Genomic DNA, 22,659 nt, shown 5'->3' with positions numbered 1-22,659 from the left:
GCTCTGTAAAAGTGTCCATCTCTTTTTCTTTTTTTTCTTCTGTTGTGGCATATGCTGCAGGTGCCTGCTCGTTTTTCGTATGTGGGTAACAACATTTAACTATGTATATATATTTCCGAATTGGTTTAACTGCCACCCGCCTGAATCTATTTAAAATCTTTTTTTTTTTTATTTCAACCACCCGACCCGACCTGACCCGCGGATAAAATCTAATTTTTTTTAATTTCATCCGCCCGATCCGCGGATAATCCGCGGACTCCGCGGTTGTGCCCGCAAACCGCACATCTCTAATATATATATATATATATATATATATATATATATATATATATATATATATATATATATATATATATATATATATATATATATACGAACTACTTGACTTTCAGTGAATTCTAGCTATATATATATATATATATATATATATATATATTTTATTATATATATATATATATATATATATATATATATATATATATATATATATATATATATATATATATATATATATAAATAAATAAAAGAAATACCTGAATTTCAGTGTTCATTTATTTACACATATACACACACATAACACTCATCTACTCATTGTTGAGTTAAGGGTTGAATTGTCCATCCTTGTTCTATTCTCTGTCACTATTTTTCTAACCATGCTGAACACCCTTTCGCAGGTACCCAGAAAGGTTTCGAGTACCACCAAAAAAACTGAATATCTGAAGACAGTATAAAAATCTGTGTTAAAGGCGTACAAATACTGTTTGTAAAATAAGCATGTTATTTTTTTACAAATGAGGGTTAAGAGTTCAGTACTAAAAAAAAAGAAAAGAATGTGGCTTAAGTACAGTTTATTAATCCAGCTGCTGCATTTTTTGGTTGGGTTGTTTATTTATTTTGAGTAACTTCCATACATTTCTAAAAGCGGAGGAATGTAATAGTGATCTATGTTTGTCTGTTGCCATCTCCTGGTGAATGTTGGCTATAGCGTACTGGGGTTACTTTTTGGTTGGCCAACGATTTACGTGGTGTTGCGCATCTGACGTCACTCAGGTCTGCATGGAGCTGGAGGGGGCGTGGCTTCCAGCTCCGCCTGAATTTCGGGAGATTTTCGGGAGAAAATTTGTCCCGGGAGGTTTTCGGGAGAGGCGCTGAATTTCGGGAGTCTCCCGGAAAATGCGGGAGGGTTGGCAAGTATGGTGTAGACCAGGAGTGTCAAAGTCATTTTAGCTCAGGGGCCACATGGAGGAAAATCTATTCCCAAGTGGGCCAAACTGGTCAAATCATGGCATGATAACTTAAAAATAAAGACAACTTCTGATTGTTTTTTTTTTTTTGTTTGTTTAAAAAATAGAACAAGCACATTGTAAAAATGTACAACTCATAATGTTATTTTTGCACTTGCATGTTGCAGGTAATACTATTATATCTTCATTTGGTAACACTTCAGTATAGGGAACACATATTCGCCATTAATTAGTTGCTTATTAACATGCAAATTAGTAACATATTGGCTCTTAATTAGTCATTATTAAGTAGTTAGTAATGCCTTATTCTGCATGACCTTATTATACAACCAGTAAGCCATTAACTAAGAGTCTTCCCTCAATAACCTCAGAATTTTTGCTTATTAGTAACCCTAACCCTAACCCTTATATTTTCCCCTAGTGTCCAAATAACTCTAAATTAAGTCTTTGTTACTTTAATAAGCAACTAATTAATGGTGAATATGTTACCCTTCATTTTTTTTGTTATCTATACTTTCCGAATAAATGATATGATAATGTTCATCAGTCAAATAGGCGAAATTTAATCTGGCAGAGTTTTAAAATGCTTCCATTGGTTAATTTTTAATCTGATTTTTACTCCCAAATTAATAACAATGTCAAAATCGAATTACAGGATGGTATTAATGTAATTCACTCACATTTTCCTCAACTAATGTACCAACATCAAATGGTTTATTCTGCACATATGTAGCATCATCTACAACAGGGGTGTCAAACTCAAATACAGAGTGGGCCAAAATTTTAAACTGAACAAAGCCCCGGGCCAAGGTTGAACAAATTAACCTTATAATAGGGACCCAAACACATTTTGCATTGAATATTGAACAAGCAAGGCTTATATAACTTTATAGTGACATGCGAAATCCAGTTTCAAATAATAATAATAATAATAATTAAAAAATATCAATGACATATCAAATAAAATTTTAATAAAAATTGAATGCCTCTTTTCTATTTGCAGCCTTCTTAGGTAAATATCAAAATAAACTTTTTCCACAGGCTAATAATACATTTGAAAATAAAATGACAATAATGAATGAATCAAACATTCAAGCCTTGAAATAGCAAGAGAAAGTGCATGAATAAAACGTTAATTATTGCTCACTTTGCTACACTGATTTGCTTTAACACTGAATATGGAACAAGCAACGCTTATATAACTTAATAGTGCAAAATCAACTTTCAAATAATAAACGAAAAAACATCAATTGTATATTAAATAAAATTTAAATAAAACATTGAATGCCTCTTTTCTATTTGTAGCCTTCTGAGGTAAATATCAACATTAACTTGGTGGGGGGATGCGGGGTTTGATGGTAGCGGGGGGTGTATATTATAGCATCCTGGAAGAGTTAGCGCTGCAAGGGGTTCTGGGTATTTGTTCTGTCGTGCTACGGTGCGGATGGTCTCCCAAAATGTGTTTGTCATTCTTGTTTGGTGTGGGTTCACAGTGTGGCGCATATTTGTAACAGTGTTAAAGTTGTTTATACGGCCACCCTCAGTGTGACCTGTATGGCTGTTGACCAAGTATGCATACCATTCACTTGTTTGTGTGTAAAAGCCGCATATACAAGCTGGTTGTATGGAGGAAAAGCGGACATGACGACATGTTGTAGAGGACGTTGAAGGCAGTGCCTTTAAGGCACGCTTCCGATAATATTATCCGGGTGGAAATCGGGAGTCTGGTTGCCCCGGGAGATTTTCGGGAGGGGCACTGAAATTCGGGAGTCTCCCAGGAAAATCGGGAGGGTTGGCAAGTATGAGTATTAGCGGTGAATGCGATGTTACAGCGGCACCGCCGCTGTATAATACCGGCGGGCCAGCTCTAATGTTAATTTGATATCGCCTCAAGGGCCAAATTAAATTACATTTGGCCCGCGGGCCAGAGTTTGACACCCATGATCTACAACCAAACTTGTGAATTCGGACTCATTTCATTAATCACACATGAAACATTAACCTACTCAGTGGCCTAGTGGTTAGAGTGTCCGTCCTGAGATCGGTAGGTTGTGAGTTCAAATCCCGGCCGAGTCATACCAAAGACTATAAAAATGGGACCCATTACCTCCCTGCTTGGCACTCAGCATCAAGGGTTGGAATTGGGGGTTAAATCACCAAAAATGATTCCCGGGCGCGGCCACCGCTGCTGCCCACTGCTCCCCTCACCTCCCAGGGGGTGATCAAGGGTGATGGGTCAAATGCAGAGAATCATTTCGCCACACCTAGTGTGTGTGTGACAATCATTGGTACTTTAACTTTAACTTTAATGAACATGAACAAAAGCTTTGAAAAGCAAGGCATAAACAGAACAATTCCTATTTTGTATGATTACTATCACTAATAAGCAGCGAAAGTACCTACAGTATGTTGCCACTATCATAACACTGCACATAGCTTGCCCTCTAAGAATTGCTATTGCGCCATCCAGTGGAGACATTTGGAACAACAGTTTATTTCATTCAAACATTTCATCTCATTTTTATACTTATCAAACTCATTTGGAGGGCCGAATAAAACATGACCGTGGGCGGTATTGTACGTTTGACACAATGGTGTAAAAAAACAAAAAACTAATCTCCCCTGGTATTCGGGACCCCCCTGACAACTCCCCGCGACCCCCAAGGGGTCCGACCCACTATTTGAGAAACACTAAATTAGTACAAAATACAGGAAAAACACGCACTCTCCAAAAAAAGTAATAAAACAAAAATAAAGAGGTGCACGGCAAAAAGTGTACTTAAAGAAAAAGCAAGGCCAGCAACACTCGTGTGTCCTTATTACAATTTTAATACAAACTGCACAGGCGCTACCAAACACAGACCGTTTTCGACAAGGTCTTCGCCACTGTGCAATTTTTTTTAACAGGAAGTGATGTACTTATATAGTCACAACTGTGGTAACCAATTGATATAATAAATCACAAACAACTTCAAAAATGAAAGTGCACAAATAACAGACAAAATGGAAAATTGTACAAAATAAATCAAAGACTCTGTACAGTATCATAGGAAAATAAAGTAATAAATAGTCTAGTTACACCTAAAACTTACGGATTCAAAAACTCTGCACCATTTTACAAGTACGCCGGCTTCTAGTGTGTATTATTATTGCATGCATGTATTTATGTTTGTCTTGTATTTTGGGGGTTTGAACATGTTGAACATGCCGTTCTAAATTGTAATCTACATCTTTAAATGTGTTAAAATAATCAATTGTTACCGTTTTTTTTTAAATCAGATTAATTACACTTTTGAATTTGGATTAATCATGATTAAATACAGATTATTACTTGCATACATTATTTAAATTCATTTTAAAAAAAGACCACACTATTTAGACACAAGTACAATTTTATTGTCAGAATGTCATCCAGGAATATTTTTTAAAATGTTTTATTTAAATGTACATCACTTATTTGCCCCAAACTTGGTAACAGCTTTGTCTAAAGTCCAGTCGGGGTTCGTTTTGAAGGGGAATTTGCCAGCGAGTACAACAGTCAGAGTCTCCTCAATCATCTTTGCACATTGACCTGATCACTGACCTTATAACAGCTCGTGCTGCTTTTCGGGTAACCAAAGGTAAGGTAAGGTAAACAAATTTTAGGATAATTTTGAGTCTATACTGTACATGATTAAAGGCCTACTGAAACCCACTACTACCGACCACGCAGTCTGATAGTTTATATATCAATGATGAAATCTTAACATTGCAACACATGCCAATACGGCCGGGTTAGCTTACTAAAGTGCAATTTTAAATTTCGCGCAAAATATCCTGCTGAAAACGTCTCGGTATGATGACGTCTGCGCGTGACGTCACGGATTGTGGAGGACATTTTGGGACAGCATGGTGGCCAGCTATTAAGTCGTCTGTTTTCATCGCAAAATTCCACAATATTCTGGACATCTGTGTTGGTGAATCTTTTGCAATTTGTTCAATGAACAATGGAGACAGCAAAGAAGAAAGCTGTAGGTGGGAAGCAGTTTATTGCGGCCGGTGGCTGCAGCAACACAAACACAGCCGGTGTTTCATTGTTTACATTCCCGGAAGATGACAGTCAAGCTTTACCATTGGCCTGTGGAGAACTGGGACAACAGAGACTTTTACCAGGAGGACTTCGAGTTGGATACGCAGACGCGGTACCGTGAGTACGCATGCAGCTGCGGCTTCCAAACATTTGATCGCTTGCCCGTACGTGCGTGCCGCTATGTGCATGTCACGTACGTAACTTTGGGGACTTTGGGGAAATAGATGTGCTGTATGAACTTTGGGGAGGTGAACGGTACTTTGGGCTATGGGATTGAGTGTGTTGTGCAGGTGTTTGAGTTGTATTGGCGGGTTATATGGACAGGAGGGGGGAGGTGTTTGTTATGCGGGATTAATTTGTGGCATATTAAATATAAGCCTGGTTGTGTTGTGGCTACTAGAGTATATATATGTCTTGTGTTTATTTACTGTTTTAGTCATTCCCAGCTGAATATCAGGTCCCACCCGCCTCTCACAGCATCTTCCCTATCTGAATCGCTCCCACTGCCCTCTAGTCCTTCACTCTCACTTTCCTCATCCACGAATCTTTCATCCTCGCTCAAATTAATGGGGAAATCGTCGCTTTCTCGGTCCGAATCGCTCTCGCTGCTGGTGGCCATGATTGTAAACAATGTGCAGATGTGAGGAGCTCCACAACCTGTGACGCCACACGCATATCGTCTGCTACTTCCGGTACAGGCAAGGCTTTTTTATCAGCGACCAAAAGTTGCGAACTTTATCGTCGATGTTCTCTACTAAATCCTTTCAGCAAAAATATGGCAATATCGCGAAATGATCAAGTATGACACATAGAATGGACCTGCTATCCCCGTTTAAATAAGAAAATCGCATTTCAGTAGGCCTTTAATGCTATATATTTTCAATATTAATCACATGAGTTAACTTGTTATTTGGACAGCCCTTGTTAAAATATGTCTCATCACTTGTCTATATGCTTACTACTACTGAAAGTCCTTGACCTACAAAAACTAGTAAACAGTATTAGGTTGCGTGACTTTAAATCCACTTGGTTTGATTCTTCTATAATCACCATACAGATCGATACGTGTGGACCAAATTTACTTGAATGATTTTCCATGGTCTCACTGCATGTATGTGTGCTTAAAGCAGCATCCATGGGCTTAATCAGGAGGTTAACAGTGTCTATGTCTTGATTTATGATGCAGTATTGGTAATCAATATGGTTCTTTTTGGTCATTTAGATGCAGTGATTGATACTTCAAGTGGTCAGCATATGGGCCTGCAACTCGAGCTGCAGGTCTGACCATTCCCATATGGGTAACACTAGCTGCACTACAGCCAATACATTTATTATTATTAGCTAGATATAATGAAGAAAAACAACTTGGAAAAAGGAAAGTAACATTTTTATGCTGGAGTTGAACAATGATTCCCTCACAAAACGTATTTGTTTGTTACAACAACAAAAGTTTTGGTAGCACTTTAGTATGGGGAACATATTCTAAGTAATAAAGACTTAATTTAGAGTTATTTGGACACTAGGGGAGCATATAAGGCTTAGGGTTAGGGATACTAATAAGCAATCATTCTGAGGTTATTGAGGGAAGACTCTTAGTTAATGCTGGTTGTATAATAAGGCCATGCAGAATAAAGCATTAAGAGCCAATGTGTTACTAATTTGCATGTTAATAAACAACAAATTAATGGTGAATATGTTCCCCATACTAAAGTGTTACCATAAGGCATTAATAAGTACGTATTAATGACTAATTAAGAGCCAATGTGTTACTAATTTGCATGTTAATAAGCAACTAATTAATGGTGAATATGTTCCCCATACTAAAGTGTTACCATAAGGCATTACTAAGTACTTATTAATGACTAATTAAGAGCCAATATGTTACTAATTTGCATGTTAATAAGCAACTAATTAATGGTGAATGTTTCCCATACTAAAGTTTTACCATAAGGCATTAATAAATACTTATTAATGACTAATTAAGAGCCAATATGTTACTAATTTGCATGTTGATAAGCAACTAATTAATGGTGAATATGTTCCCCATACTAAAGTGTTACCGTAAGGCATTAATAAGTACTTAATAATGACTAATTAATAGAGATGTCCGATATATGCGTTAAAATCGGAAATTATCGGTATCTGTTTTTTTATTATCGGTATCGGGTTTTTTTGGGGGTTTTTTTTGTTTTTTTATTAAATCAACGTAAAAAAACACAAGATACACTTACAATTAGTGCACCAACCCAAAAAACCTCCCTCCCCCATTTACACTCATTCACACAAAAGGGTTGTTTCTTTCTGTTATTAATATTTCTGGTTCCTACATTATATATCAATATATATCAATACAGTCTGCAAGAGATACAGTCCGTAAGGACACATGATTGTGCGTGCTGCTGGTCCACTAATAGTACTAACCTTTAACAGTTAATTTGACTCATTTTCATTAAAGGGGAACATTATCACCAGACCTATGTAAGCGTCAATATATACCTTGATGTTGCAGAAAAAAGACCATATTTTTTTTAAACCGATTTCCGAACTCTAAATGGGTGAATTTTGGCGAATTAAACGCCTTTCTATTATTCGCTCTCGGAGCGATGACGTCACAACGTGACGTCACATCGGGAAGCAATCCGCCATTTTCTCAAACACATTACAAACACCGAGTCAAATCAGCTCTGTTATTTTCCGTTTTTTCGACTGTTTTCCGTACCTTGGAGACATCATGCCTCGTCGGTGTGTTGTCGGAGGGTGTAACAACACGAACAGGGACGGATTCAAGTTGCACCAGTGGCCCAAAGATGCAAAAGTGGCAAGAAATTGGACGTTTGTTCCGCACACTTTACCGACGAAAGCTATGCTACGACAGAGATGGCAAGAATGTGTGGATATCCTGCGACACTCAAAGCAGATGCATTTCCAACGATAAAGTCAAAGAAATCTGCCGCCAGACCCCCATTGAATCTGCTGGAGTGTGTGAGCAATTCAGGGACAAAGGACCCCGGTAGCACGGCAAGCAATGGCGGCAGTTTGTTCCCGCAGACGAGCGAGCTAAACCCCCTGGATGTCTTGGCTCACACCGTCCCTTATGCCTTATGTATATAACGATGGTTAAAATCAGGCACTTAGAAGCTTTTTTTAGGGATATTGCGTGATGGGTAAAATTTTGAAAAAAACTTCGAAAAATAAAATAAGCCACTGGGAACTGATTTTTAATGGTTTTAACTCTTCTGAAATTGTGATAATGTTCCCCTTTAATTACTAGTTTCTATGTAACTGTTTTTATATTGTTTTACTTTCTTTTTTATTCAAGAAAATGTTTTTAATTTATTTATCTAATTTTATTGTATTAATTTTTTTTTAAAGTACCTTATCTTCACCATACCTGGTTGTCCAAATTAGGCATAATAATGTGTTATTTCCACGACTGTATATATCGGTTGATATCGGTATCGGTTGATATCTGTATCGGTAATTAAAGAGTTGGACAATATCGGAATATCGGATAACGGCAAAAAGCCATTATCGGACATCCCTAATAATTAAGAGCCAATAAGTTACTAATTTGCATTTTAATCAGCAACTAATTAATGGTGAATATGTTCCCCATACTAAAGTGTTATCGTAAAGCATTAATAAGTACTTAATAATGACTAATTAAGAGCCAATATGTAACTAATTTGCATGTTAATAAGATAAGCAACTAATTAATGGTGAATATGTTCCCCATACTAAAGTGTAACCATAAGGCATTAATAAGTACTTAATAATGACTAATTAAGAGCCAATATGTAATTAATTTGCATGTTAATAAGATAAGCAACTAGTTAATGGTGAATATGTTCCCCATACTAAAGTGTAACCATAAGGCATTAATAAGTACTTAATAATGACTAATTAAGAGCCATCATGTTACTAATTTGCATGTTAATAAGCAACTCATTAATGGTGAATATGTGTTCCCCATACTAAAGCGTTACCAACGTTTGTTTTAGATATAGCTTATAGTATAGGAAATGCTCCTAGTCTCTCCATCAAGTGCAGGTTAATTTGACGGGAGGTCAGATGCAGATAAGAAACAAAGCCTTCTCTCTGCTTGTCTGTCAGCAGACAGAGACAGGAATCCCTCAAATTGGTATATTTCTCCTCGGGCTTGACACAGGTAGAGAGGTAGCTTTTTTTTTTTTGTTGTGATTGAGCTTTGATTAAATCCTGTTAATGACACAGAAAGAAATTTGGCCTTTTCTGAAATGGTCAAGAGATGGCACGGACAGAGATGACAAAGACGTCCCTCGTTTGTGCTCCGATAAACAAAAGCCAGCAAAACTCTTAGAATGCGACTTGTCTTAAGATCAAATTGTAGAAGAAACTAAAGTTACCAAACAAACTTACTTTCCACTGTGTCCAAAATATTGAGAGCCAAAGCATACGTCTGTAAAATAATATGCATATCATTTTTGATACAAACAGCAATGAGTGTATGGCACACTCACCAGCTGATACTGTGGTTTTGTTTCATAATGATTTAAAAAGCCACTTCATTTAACCATTCATTCAATTTCTACCTTGTTCGTGTTGGGGTCGCGGTGGGTGCACTCGGGCAGAAGGCGGTGTGCACCCTGGACAGGTCGCCACCTCATTGCACGGCCAAGTCAGATAGACAGACAACATTCACACACTAGGGACAATTCAGGCCCCGTTTACAATAAGGTTATCCAGGGTAAATCCCACCTAAACTTATTCGTGTGCACACACAACAATGCCACCGTTTAAGACCCCCTCCGTCCACCGTCCGCCGGCACAACGCGACCTAATACGCATGCGCGGAAAATGCATAAGTCATAGTTGCTTTGTGTTCAAGTTCTTAAATGTAACTTATCTGAACAATATCCAGTGTTGTGGTATTTCAATGAACTGGAATCCAGTGTGCTGTGGGGCTCTATTGTAGTGAATCACACCTGAGCCATCATAAATTAACCAAATCTTTATTAGACAAGTAAACAGTGTGATAAAGAACATTTTACATCAATCAACCTCGGGATCTAGATATCTGGTCAGGACACTCCTCACTCTTTTGCCTTCACCTTCATTGTCCATTCCTTTTTGGTGACTTTATATACTCTGGACCTAGACGTTGAGTCCGCGACATACATGGCGGACAATAACTGATACAGTCTGCTTTGCCAGTCCAAAAGCATCCAACGTTTTCCGTAATCTTCCCTAATAATACAAAGCAGACGCTACCTCATCCACGGGAGCTCGCATTCTCGTTGTCTCTCCTTCGACAAATGGACAAAGTTTTTCGGTTAGTAGAATCACAGCTGACCTGGACATTCTAAAGTTCTCTTGCCGTCTGAGAAGTGTTGTATCCCAAATAGCTGCAATCGCTTTCTTTTAAGGTATTCATGTGTGATTTCCACAAGCGTCTGTACAGACGGAAGGAGAAAGACGGGCATGTCTGGATGATTCGCCTTCATATTTCCAGTGGTTAGCTCGGAGTTACGAAACAGCTTTATTATGAAGCTGGCTGTGGCGCGTTCTTTCTGACGTCACTTCCTGTGTGGGGCGCGGTCTTTCTGGCCTCACTTCCTCTCTGAACTCAGTTTGTAAACGATCAATGAGTCCATACAAAGCTAAGTGCTGGAGATTCAAGAAATACACAACGAACTTAGCCGTGTAAAAAATTGTCCGAGGTGGGGGACCTTAAACGATGGTTTAGTGTGGCTGAAACGGGGCTTAGGCTAAATAATTATTCGTTTAAGGGGTTGAACGACTGACTTAGTGTGAACATGGCCTTAGAGTTACCAATCAGCCCCACCCCCGGTGCATGTTTTTGGAGGTGGGAGGAAACTGGAGTACCCGGGGGGACCTTGCGTACTCATGCAAACTCAACCCAGAAAGACTCCGAGCCCCGGAATCAAACCCAGGACCTTTTTATTGTGAGGCATGACCACTAACCACGGCTAAAATGACAAAAACACTGATATATGTACGTAAGGCATGAGGGAATACTCCATATTTACAGGGAGTTAATATACTTAGTACAGTATGTTGGAGTTCGGGTGTTGGTGGAGGGAACAGTGATAAAGTCATCTAAATAATTTGCATTAAAAAGGGGGCAGATAAATATAAGAATAGTATTCTTCCATCTGCTCCTTTCTGATCATGGAAATGTATAAGAAACAAAAAAAACAATGAAAGTGTCAACTCTATATGGCTTGTTTTTATGCATTTTCATGAAAGGAATAAAAAGAAATGATGATGATGATGATGATATTCATACATGACAATAACATCAGAGCCACATTCATTTTGTACAATAGTTATGCTACTGTAGGATCACACACTAGCCATATAAGTACAATTGTTTATATAGAAGTCACAGTACGTACAGATTATTTGCATGCACTCAAGTTAGAAACTAAAAATATACCAAAAAGAAAGTAAATAATAGTTATTATTGTGTAAATATATAAAGTCTTAATCTTTTGCAAAAAAGATTTAAACACATGTGTTCATACTTTGTACTATGTATGTATATATGTATGTATATATATATGTATGTACATATATATGTATATATATATACAGTATACATATACAGGTAAAAGCCAGTAAATTAGAATATTTTGAAAAACTTGATTTATTTCAGTAATTGCATTCAAAAGGTGTAACTTGTACATTATATTTATTCATTGCACACAGACTGATGCATTCAAATGTTTATTTCATTTAATTTTGATGATTTGAAGTGGCAACAAATGAAAATCCAAAATTCCGTGTGTCACAAAATTTGAATATTACTTAAGGCTAATACAAAAAAGGGATTTTTAGAAATGTTGGCCAACTGAAAAGTATGAAAATGAAAAATATGAGCATGTACAATACTCAATACTTGGTTGGAGCTCCTTTTGCCTCAATTACTGCGTTAATGCGGCGTGGCATGGAGTCGATGAGTTCCTGGCACTGCTCAGGTGTTATGAGAGCCCAGGTTGCTCTGATAGTGGCCTTCAACTCTTCTGCGTTTTTGGGTCTGGCATTCTGCATCTTCCTTTTCACAATACCCCACAGATTTTCTATGGGGCTAAGGTCAGGGGAGTTGGCGGGCCAATTTAGAACAGAAATACCATGGTCCGTAAACCAGACACGGGTAGATTTTGCGCTGTGTGCAGGCGCCAAGTCCTGTTGGAACTTGAAATCTCCATCTCCATAGAGCAGGTCAGCAGCAGGAAGCATGAAGTGCTCTAAAACTTGCTGGTAGACGGCTGCGTTGACCCTGGATCTCAGGAAACAGAGTGGACCGACACCAGCAGATGACATGGCACCCCAAACCATCACTGATGGTGGAAACTCTACACTAGGCTTCAGGCAACGTGGATCCTGTGCCTCTCCTGTCTTCCTCCAGACTCTGGGACCTCGATTTCCAAAGGAAATGCAAAATTTGCTTTCGTCAGAAAACATGACTTTGGACCACTCAGCAGCAGTCCAGCTGGTGTCGGTCCACTCTGTTTCCTGAGATCCAGGGTCAACGCAGCCGTCTACCAGCAAGTTTTAGAGCACTTCATGCTTCCTGCTGCTGACCTGCTCTATGGAGATGGAGATTTCAAGTTCCAACAGGACTTGGCGCCTGCACACAGCGCAAAATCTACCCGTGCCTGGTTTACGGACCATGGTATTTCTGTTCTAAATTGGCCCGCCAACTCCCCTGACCTTAGCCCCATAGAAAATCTGTGGGGTATTGTGAAAAGGAAGATGCAGAATGCCAGACCCAAAAACGCAGAAGAGTTGAAGGCCACTATCAGAGCAACCTGGGCTCTCATAACACCTGAGCAGTGCCAGAAACTCATCGACTCCATGCCACGCCGCATTAACGCAGTAATTGAGGCAAAAGGAGCTCCAACCAAGTATTAAGTATTGTACATGCTCATATTTTTCATTTTCATACTTTTCAGTTGGCCAACATTTCTAAAAATCCCTTTTTGTATTAGCCTTACACAATATTCTAATTTTGTGACACACGGAATTTTGGATTTTCATTTGTTGCCACTTCAAATCATCAAAATTAAATGAAATAAACATTTGAATGCATCAGTCTGTGTGCAATGAATAAATATAATGTACAAGTTACACCTTTTGAATGCAATTACTGAAATAAATCAAGTTTTTCTAAATATTCTAATTTACTGGCTTTTACCTGTGTATATATATATATATATATATATATATATATATATATATATATATATATATATATATATACTCATATATATATATATATATACTCATAACATTAAAATACAGTGTAAAAGTCCATTCATGTCAGCAATTAACTTCAAATGTGAAACTAATATGTGTTATTAACTTATTACATGCAAAGTCAGATATGCCAAGCCTTTTTTTGTTATCATTCTGATCATCATGGCTTACAGTTTTTGAAACCTTGCATTTTCTGAGATTTCCAATTCAAAGTTTTCATAAACTGTAAGCCACAATTATCAAAAGTATAACCAAAAAACGCTTGACATATCTCACTTTGCATGTAATAAGTTGATATCACATGTTACTCAATGTTACCTTCTTGTGTAATTTGCACAGGATTAAATTCTACAGAAGAATATTAATTTCTTAAATAAATGTACAAAAAACGTTTTTGTTTTTTTTCTTGACACCTCACTGTAGGCTTTGTAAGGTCATGTTACCTCTAAACTAAAATCGATAAGAGAACCGTTAAGAAACCAAATCGTTAGGCAGAATAGAAAGTGGAATCGGAACTGGAATAATCTTATCAATTCCCTTTCCATTATATACTTTATATATATATATATATGTATATATATATACGTTAGGTCAGGAAAAAACACAGTGGCTATTTCATCCCCACAAGCCTGTTTCGAAGGTTTCCCAGGCTTGTAGGGATGAAATAGCCACTGTGAATGTTCCTGACCTATAAATATACAGTTTGGCGCTTCACTGTCAAACACCACAGCAGCTGTAAGGGTCATTTGTTTTTTCTTTCTTTAGGTGACACATATATTGAGGCCATGAGGAACACAGTATCAGTCTTTGTGTTTCGTAAGGCATCAATGCTTCGGTATCGTTTGACCCATTACTCCAAACAAATAATTAAAACAATTTCAAAATATTAAATACAAAAATTACTTCCTGTGAAACATTTTTAAAACATATTCTAAATTAAATTAGTGAATCTTTTACACATGCCTGAATTTTGACATTATTTTTAATAAATTATTAACTGAGAGAGTTCGGGAAATTTTACATTCTAAAAATCTTACAATATGGCAAATACATTTTATTTATTACATTTTTATCCCGATCCAGATATATATAGGTTGATGCTTCACTTCTCCAATCTTATACGTCTTTTTTGCCCTTCTTAAATGGTTTACTAACACAACAAAAAAATTCCTGTTTTGAAATTATTCCATTAATACCTGCATTTTTGTAGCACCTCTTTAGATTGCACGTGTGTACCTACAGTATATTATTGAGTGTCAATAATTCAGTTGCAATAACGTCCTATTTCTAAACATAGAGCAATTAACTTTATTGATGCTGTGAGGGAAATTAAGGAATGTAAGAAATAATGAATTTGCTCTACAAATACAGATGGTCAAGACATTATATTCCTTTTTGTTTACTGCAGTCATATTTTTGTACTCACGCTGGTATTATTTGGTCTTTTTGAGGAGCCTGTGAGGTTGATCCAAACTATTAGGAAGGAATGTTTCATCCAGGGTGATGAGAGACTTCAACTACACTCATCTTATCAGCCTCCGGTGGCTTGGACGGAAGTTCAAAACCTCTCATAGAGGATCAGACAGGCCACTATAAAGCCATGTCTATGCAATGGGGCACACAGAAATGAGCATGGGCACATACGCACACATTAATTACTCCTAAATCATGAGCTGACAATTACTTTGAGCCGCTGATGACAGACCAAATAAGCCCGAGACCAGATCATCGACCAGATAATGAATCTGATGATTTTAGGAGTGTCCTCAGTTGAGTGAAGACTTCTGATTTACCTCAGAAGTTTTTAGTTTTTTTTAGAAACACACTAAAAAATGCTGGGTTATTTTGATAACCCAATTTATGAGTTGCGGGTTAAATTTTGGAGTTATTTTTATGAAGAGAAATCCATTTTTTGGGTTATAAGGCTATTATTTTAACTCAATCTCCAGGTTTTCAAAACTATGAACCATTTCTGGGTTGTTTTTCAATGAGTAACGCATTTTTGGGTAAAAGGCTTTTTTTTTATTAAAAAAGTACTTTTTTTCTTTAAGGGAATTTTATTAAGGATTAATCTCATTAACATTGTATGCAATCACACATCTTATGTACATGAAAATATTTGAGCATGCTATATAGAACTACTATTGTCATGATCCGTCATGTTTGTTTAGTTTCTGACTCCCTCAGTTCCTGTTTTGAGCACCCTGGGTTTGTATTTTAGTTAGTGTTGCCAAATGATACATTTCAATAAATCAGATTAATCACACGTTTGAATTTGGATTATTCATCCATCCATCCATTTTCTGCCGCTTGTCCTTTTTTTTTTTTTAATCATGATTAATCTCAGGTTATTCTTCGTTCACTTAATTTAATATGACAAAAAAAAGCCCAATATTTAAAATTAAATGCAATTTTATTTTCAGAATATCATACAGTAACATTATTTTTTTCTTGAATCCACAGCATTTATTTGCTCTTTTTTTATTATATAAAGGAGAAGTGTGGGATAATTTTCTTGTTGCCCTATTTGAATTTGACTTTATCAAATGGATATATTCAGTGTTTGGCACAGCCAGACCAGAGCAGGAGGGGATAGAATGAAGAAAAAACAAAGACAGAGGGGGTAATTTTGGGGACAAGAGGGTGACAATACAGAGGGAGACAACAACAACAACAAACAAAGAGAACTACATCAGCAAATACAAAATAATGCCAAAAATTATACAGGAAAAACAGTTAGTGTGGTAGATACTAATAACACAGAAATGACTATGAACATTATTGCACTGCAAATGGAACAATAATAACACCAATATAAATAATACAATTGATAATAAATAATAATATTTACCTCTATTATTAAGATGACAATCGCTTCAAATGCAACATTATACATACAAAATTGAATTACAAAAGAAGGCAGATAACGAGGGGGGGGGGAAGAGAGAGGAGCAAACTATATTAACCTTTTACATTGTTATGGTAAAAATAGGTTTAGCTTTAGCAGTGTGCTGTGTTTCAACCCGGTTTGAATATCATCCAGGAACATTTCTAAAATGTTATACTTGAATGCACATCATTTGTCTTCCCCAAACTTTGTAACAATGATATCTAAAGTCCAGTCATGGTGTGAAATTTGCCCGCGAGCACAACAGTCAGGGTCTCCTCACTCATAGTCACACTGACGTATGCATTGACCTGATAACAACCCGCGCCGACTTCCAGGTAACCTTTCACCGTTAATTTAAAGGAGCGTTTACAGTCAAAATAAATGGTGTTTTATCTGTGTATATACATGAATAATGCAATATTTTTTTGTGATTATCCATGAGTTAACTTGTTGTTTTTGACAGCCGTGCTAGTAGGTAATAGAATTTCACGAAACAGTCACATTAAAACAAAAACAAGTCAAACCTTGTTGCTGTTTTCCGTATTCAGCCACATCTTCTGCAGCACGGAGCTCACAAGTAGTGAAAGATAAATACATTATCTCGCATGTTTCACACATGCTCTACCAGGTGTACCAATTATTTTGGAGTTTAAATGCACACACACACACACACACACACACACACACACACACGCATTCATTCCTGTATTTGTTATCTTCTTGAGACCTCCGAAAAATGCCTACCTCTTTAGAACCACCCTTTCTAGATATATAAAGATTTGTATTAATAATATATACAAAATATGCAAATATAAAAAAGGTAAGCTTTTAGTAATTTATGTAAATTCAGTATGTCTCTTTATACAATTTTTATTTTATTTTAATTTTGGCCAAAGGGGACGCATTTCAATTTCTTACACACACTTGTTATTACATATGTTGGCCAGAGGGGGAGCACTTTTAAAACCGACCAATTTGAAAAATCCCTCCTTTTTGGGACCATCCTAATTTTGATAGATTTCACCACCAGGGGTGCAAATGAGACATTCTCTATTAGATGCAATGGTTTTCCGTATTGGGACCATGATTTATGTCCTAACTTGTTCACCGGTCCTCATATAGAAGGTACTTTTCCTTGTTGATGCCTCAAGAAGGGTATATAAAGATTTGTATTTACAACATTAATAACATATACATACTATGCAAATATAAAAAAGCTTGTTGTGAAAAATGAGTTGGAATTTCACAAGAAAAAGATTACAAATTCACAAGAAAAACTTTGAATTTGGGCAGTATTAAAATAAAAGTCGTAATTTTACTCAAAGAAAGTCCACATTTTACAAGAAAAACTGAACATTTGTGCAATATTATGATAAAAGTTGGAATTTTACTCAATTACTCAGCTTAACAATTTTGGCAATTTTATGAAAAGAGACGTAATTTTACAAAAGTCACAATTTTATAAGAAAACTTTATAATGTTGGCAATATAATAATAATAATCGGGATTTTACTTGGCAAAATTATGACAAAAGTCATAATTTCACTCAAAAAATGTCACTGTTTTACAAGAACAACAAAAAAATTGGGAATATTGCAATAAAAGTCTGAATTTTATATGAAAAATCTCACCATTTTGCATTAAAAAGTCATAATTGTACATAAAAAAGTGATAATGTTACGAGAAAATATTGCAATATTACAGAAACAGAAAGAATATGAAAAATTGTTGCCAATTTTATAAGAAAAAAGTCGACACATTGCAAGAAAAAGACTGCTTTTAGTTTGTTTTTTTTCTTCGGAATTTTTTGTTTGTAATTGGTTTTAATCTTCATTATTTATTTCAAGTTATCACAGTATGTCTCTATATACATCAATCAATCAATCAATGTTTATTTATATAGCCCTAAATCACAAGTGTCTCAAAGGGCTGTATTTGTTTTATTAATTTTGGCCAATGGGGGCGCATTTCAATTTCTTACACACACTTCTTATTTCATATGTTGGCCAGAGGGGGCGCACTTTTAAAACTGACCAATTTGAAAAATCCCTCCTTTTTGGGACCACCCTCACTTCCACCAGGGGTGCAAATGAGACATTCTCTATTAGATGCAATGGTTTTCCGTATTGGGACCATGATTTATGTCCTAACTTGTTCACCGGTCCTCATATGGAAGGTACTTTTCCTTGTTGATGTCTCAAGAAGGGTATATAAAGATTTGTATTTACAACATTAATAACATATACATACTATGCAAATATAAAAAAGCTTGTTGTGAAAAATGAGTTGGAATTTCACAAGAAAAAGATTACAAATTCACAAGAAAAACTTAGAATTTGGGCAGTATAAAAATAAAAGTCGTAATTTTACTCAAAGAAAGTCCACATTTTACAAGAAAAACTGAACATTTGTGCAATATTATGATAAAAGTTGGAATTTTACTCAATTACTCAGCTTAACAATTTTGGCAATTTTATGAAAAGAGACGTAATTTTACAAAAGTCACAATTTTATAAGAAAACTTTATAATGTTGGCAATATAATAATAATAATCGGGATTTTACTTGGCAAAATTATGACAAAAGTCATAATTTCACTCAAAAAATGTCACTGTTTTACAAGAACAACAAAAAAATTGGGAATATTGCAATAAAAGTCTGAATTTTATATGAAAAATCTCACCATTTTGCATTAAAAAGTCATAATTTTACATAAAAAAGTGATAATGTTACGAGAAAATATTGCAATGTTACAGAAACAGAAAGAATATGAAAAATTGTTGCCAATTTTATAAGAAAAAAGTCGACACATTGCAAGAAAAAGACTGCTTTTAGTTTTTTTTTTTTCTTCGGAATTTTTTGTTTGTAATTGGTTTTAATCTTCATTATTTATTTCAAGTTATCACAGTATGTCTCTATATACATATTGATTGTATTTGTTTTATTAATTTTGGCCAATGGGGGCGCATTTCCATTTCTTACACACACTTCTTATTTCATATGTTGGCCAGAGGGGGCGCACTTTTAAAACTGACCAATTTGAAAAATCCCTCCTTTTTGGGACCACCCTCACTTCCACCAGGGGTGCAAATGAGACATTCTCTATTAAATGCAATGGTTTTCCGTATTGGGACCATGATTTATGTCCTAACTTGTTCACCGGTCCTCATATGGAAGGTACTTTTCCTTGTTGATGTCTCAAGAAGGGTATATAAAGATTTGTATTTACAACATTAATAACATATACATACTATGCAAATATAAAAAAGCTTGTTGTGAAAAATGAGTTGGAATTTCACAAGAAAAAGATTACAAATTCACAAGAAAAACTTAGAATTTGGGCAGTATAAAAATAAAAGTCGTAATTTTACTCAAAGAAAGTCCACATTTTACAAGAAAAACTGAACATTTGTGCAATATTATGATAAAAGTTGGAATTTTACTCAATAACAGTCGCAATTGTACAAGAAAAGCTTAACATTTTGACAATTTCATGAAAAGAGACGTAATTTTACAAAAGTCACAATTTTATAAGAAAACTTTAAAATGTTGGCAATATAATAATAATAATCGGGATTTTACTTGGCAAAATTATGACAAAAGTCATAATTTCACTCAAAAAATGTCACTGTTTTACAAGAACAACAAAAATTTTTGAAATATTGCAATAAAAGTCTGAATTTTATATAAAAAATCACACCATTTTGCATTAAAAAGTCATAATTTTACATAAAAAAAGTAATTATGTTACGAGAAAATATTGCAATATTACAGAAACAGAAAGAATATGAAAAATCGTTGCCAATTTTATAAGAAAAAAGTCGACACATTGCGAGAAAAAGACTGCTTTTAGTTTGTTTTTTTTCTTTTGGAATTTTTTGTTTGTAATTGGTTTTAATCTTCATTATTTATTTCAAGTTATCACAGTATGTCTCTATATACATATTGATTGTATTTGTTTTATTAATTTTGGCCAATGGGGGTGCATTTCAATTTCTTACACACACTTCTTATTTCATATGTTGGCCAGAGGGGGCGCACTTTTAAAACCGACCAATTTGAAAAATCCCTCCTTTTTGGGACCACCCTCACTTCCACCAGGGGTGCAAATGAGACATTCTCTATTAGATGCAATGGTTTTCCGTATTGGGACCATGATTTATGTCCTAACTTGTTCACCGGTCCTCATATGGAAGGTACTTTTCCTTGTTGATGTCTCAAGAAGGGTATATAAAGATTTGTATTTACAACATTAATAACATATACATACTATGCAAATATAAAAAAGCTTGTTGTGAAAAATGAGTTGGAATTTCACAAGAAAAAGATTACAAATTCACAAGAAAAACTTAGAATTTGGGCAGTATTAAAATAAAAGTCGTAATTTTACTCAAAGAAAGTCCACATTTTACAAGAAAAACTGAACATTTGTGCAATACTATGATAAAAGTTGGAATTTTACTCAACTACTCAGCTTAACATTTTGGCAATTTTATGAAAAGAGACATAATTTTACAAAAGTCACAATTTTATAAGAAAACTTTAAAATGTTGGCAATATAATAATAACAATCGGGATTTTACTTGGCAAAATTATGACAAAAGTCATAATTTCACTCAAAAAATGTCACTGTTTTACAAGAACAACAAAAAAATTGGAAATATTGCAATAAAAGTCTGAATTTTATTTGAAAAATGTCACCATTTTGCATTAAAAAGTCATAATTTTACATAAAAAAGTAATAATGTTACGAGAAAATATTGCAATATTACAGAAACAGAAAGAATATGAAAAATCGTTGCCAATTTTATAGAAAAAAGTCGACACATTGCGAGAAAAAGACTGCTTTTAGTTTGGGTTTTTTCTTTGGAATTTTGTGTTTGTAATTGGTTTTAATCTTCATTATTTATTTCAAGTTATCACAGTATGTCTCTATATACATATTGATTGTATTTGTTTTATTAATTTTGGCCAATGGGGGTGCATTTCAATTTCTTACACACACTTCTTATTTCATATGTTGGCCAGAGGGGGCGCACTTTTAAAACCGACCAATTTGAAAAATCCCTCCTTTTTGGGACCACACTCATTTCCACCAGGGGTGCAAATGAGACATTCTCTATTAGATGCAATGGTTTTCCGTATTGGGACCATGATTTATGTCCTAACTTGTTCACCGGTCCTCATATGAAAGGTACTTTTCCTTGTTGATGTCTCAAGAAGGGTATATAAAGATTTGTATTTACAACATTAATAACATATACATACTATGCAAATATAAAAAAGCTTGTTGTGAAAAATTAGTTGGAATTTCACAAGAAAAAGATTACAAATTCACAAGAAAAACTTAGAATTTGGGCAGTATTAAGTGTGAATGTTGTCTGTCTATCTGTGTTGGCCCTGCGATGAGGTGGCGACTTGTCCAGGGTGTAAGCCGCCTTCCGCCCGATTGTAGCTGAGATAGGCTCCAGCGCCCCCCGCGACCCCAAAGGGAATAAGCGGTAGAAAATGGATGGATGGATAAAATAAAAGTCATAATTTTACTCAAAGAAAGTCCACATTTTACAAGAAAAACTGAACATTTGTGCAATATTATGATAAAAGTTGGAATTTTACTCAATTACTCAGCTTAACATTTTGGCAATTTTATGAAAAGAGACATAATTTTACAAAAGTCACAATTTTATAAGAAAACTTTAAAATGTTGGCAATATAATAATAACAATCGGGATTTTACTTGGCAAAATTATGACAAAAGTCATAATTTCACTCAAAAAATGTCACTGTTTTACAAGAACAACAAAAAAATTGGAAATATTGCAATAAAAGTCTGAATTTTATTTGAAAAATGTCACCATTTTGCATTAAAAAGTCATAATTTTACATAAAAAAGTAATAATGTTACGAGAAAATATTGCAATATTACAGAAACAGAAAGAATATGAAAAATCGTTGCCAATTTTATAAGAAAAAAGTCGACACATTGCGAGAAAAAGACTGCTTTTAGTTTGGGTTTTTTCTTCGGAATTTTTTGTTTGTAATTGGTTTTAATCTTCATTATTTATTTCAAGTTATCACAGTATGTCTATATACATATTGATTGTATTTGTTTTATTAATTTTGGCCAATGGGGGTGCATTTCAATTTCTTACACACACTTCTTATTTCATATGTTGGCCAGAGGGGGCGCACTTT

This window comes from Nerophis lumbriciformis, linkage group LG27 (genome assembly GCF_033978685.3).
Source record: "Nerophis lumbriciformis linkage group LG27, RoL_Nlum_v2.1, whole genome shotgun sequence".
Taxonomy (NCBI): Eukaryota; Metazoa; Chordata; class Actinopteri; order Syngnathiformes; family Syngnathidae; genus Nerophis; species Nerophis lumbriciformis.
This window is presented reverse-complemented; position numbering follows the sequence as displayed.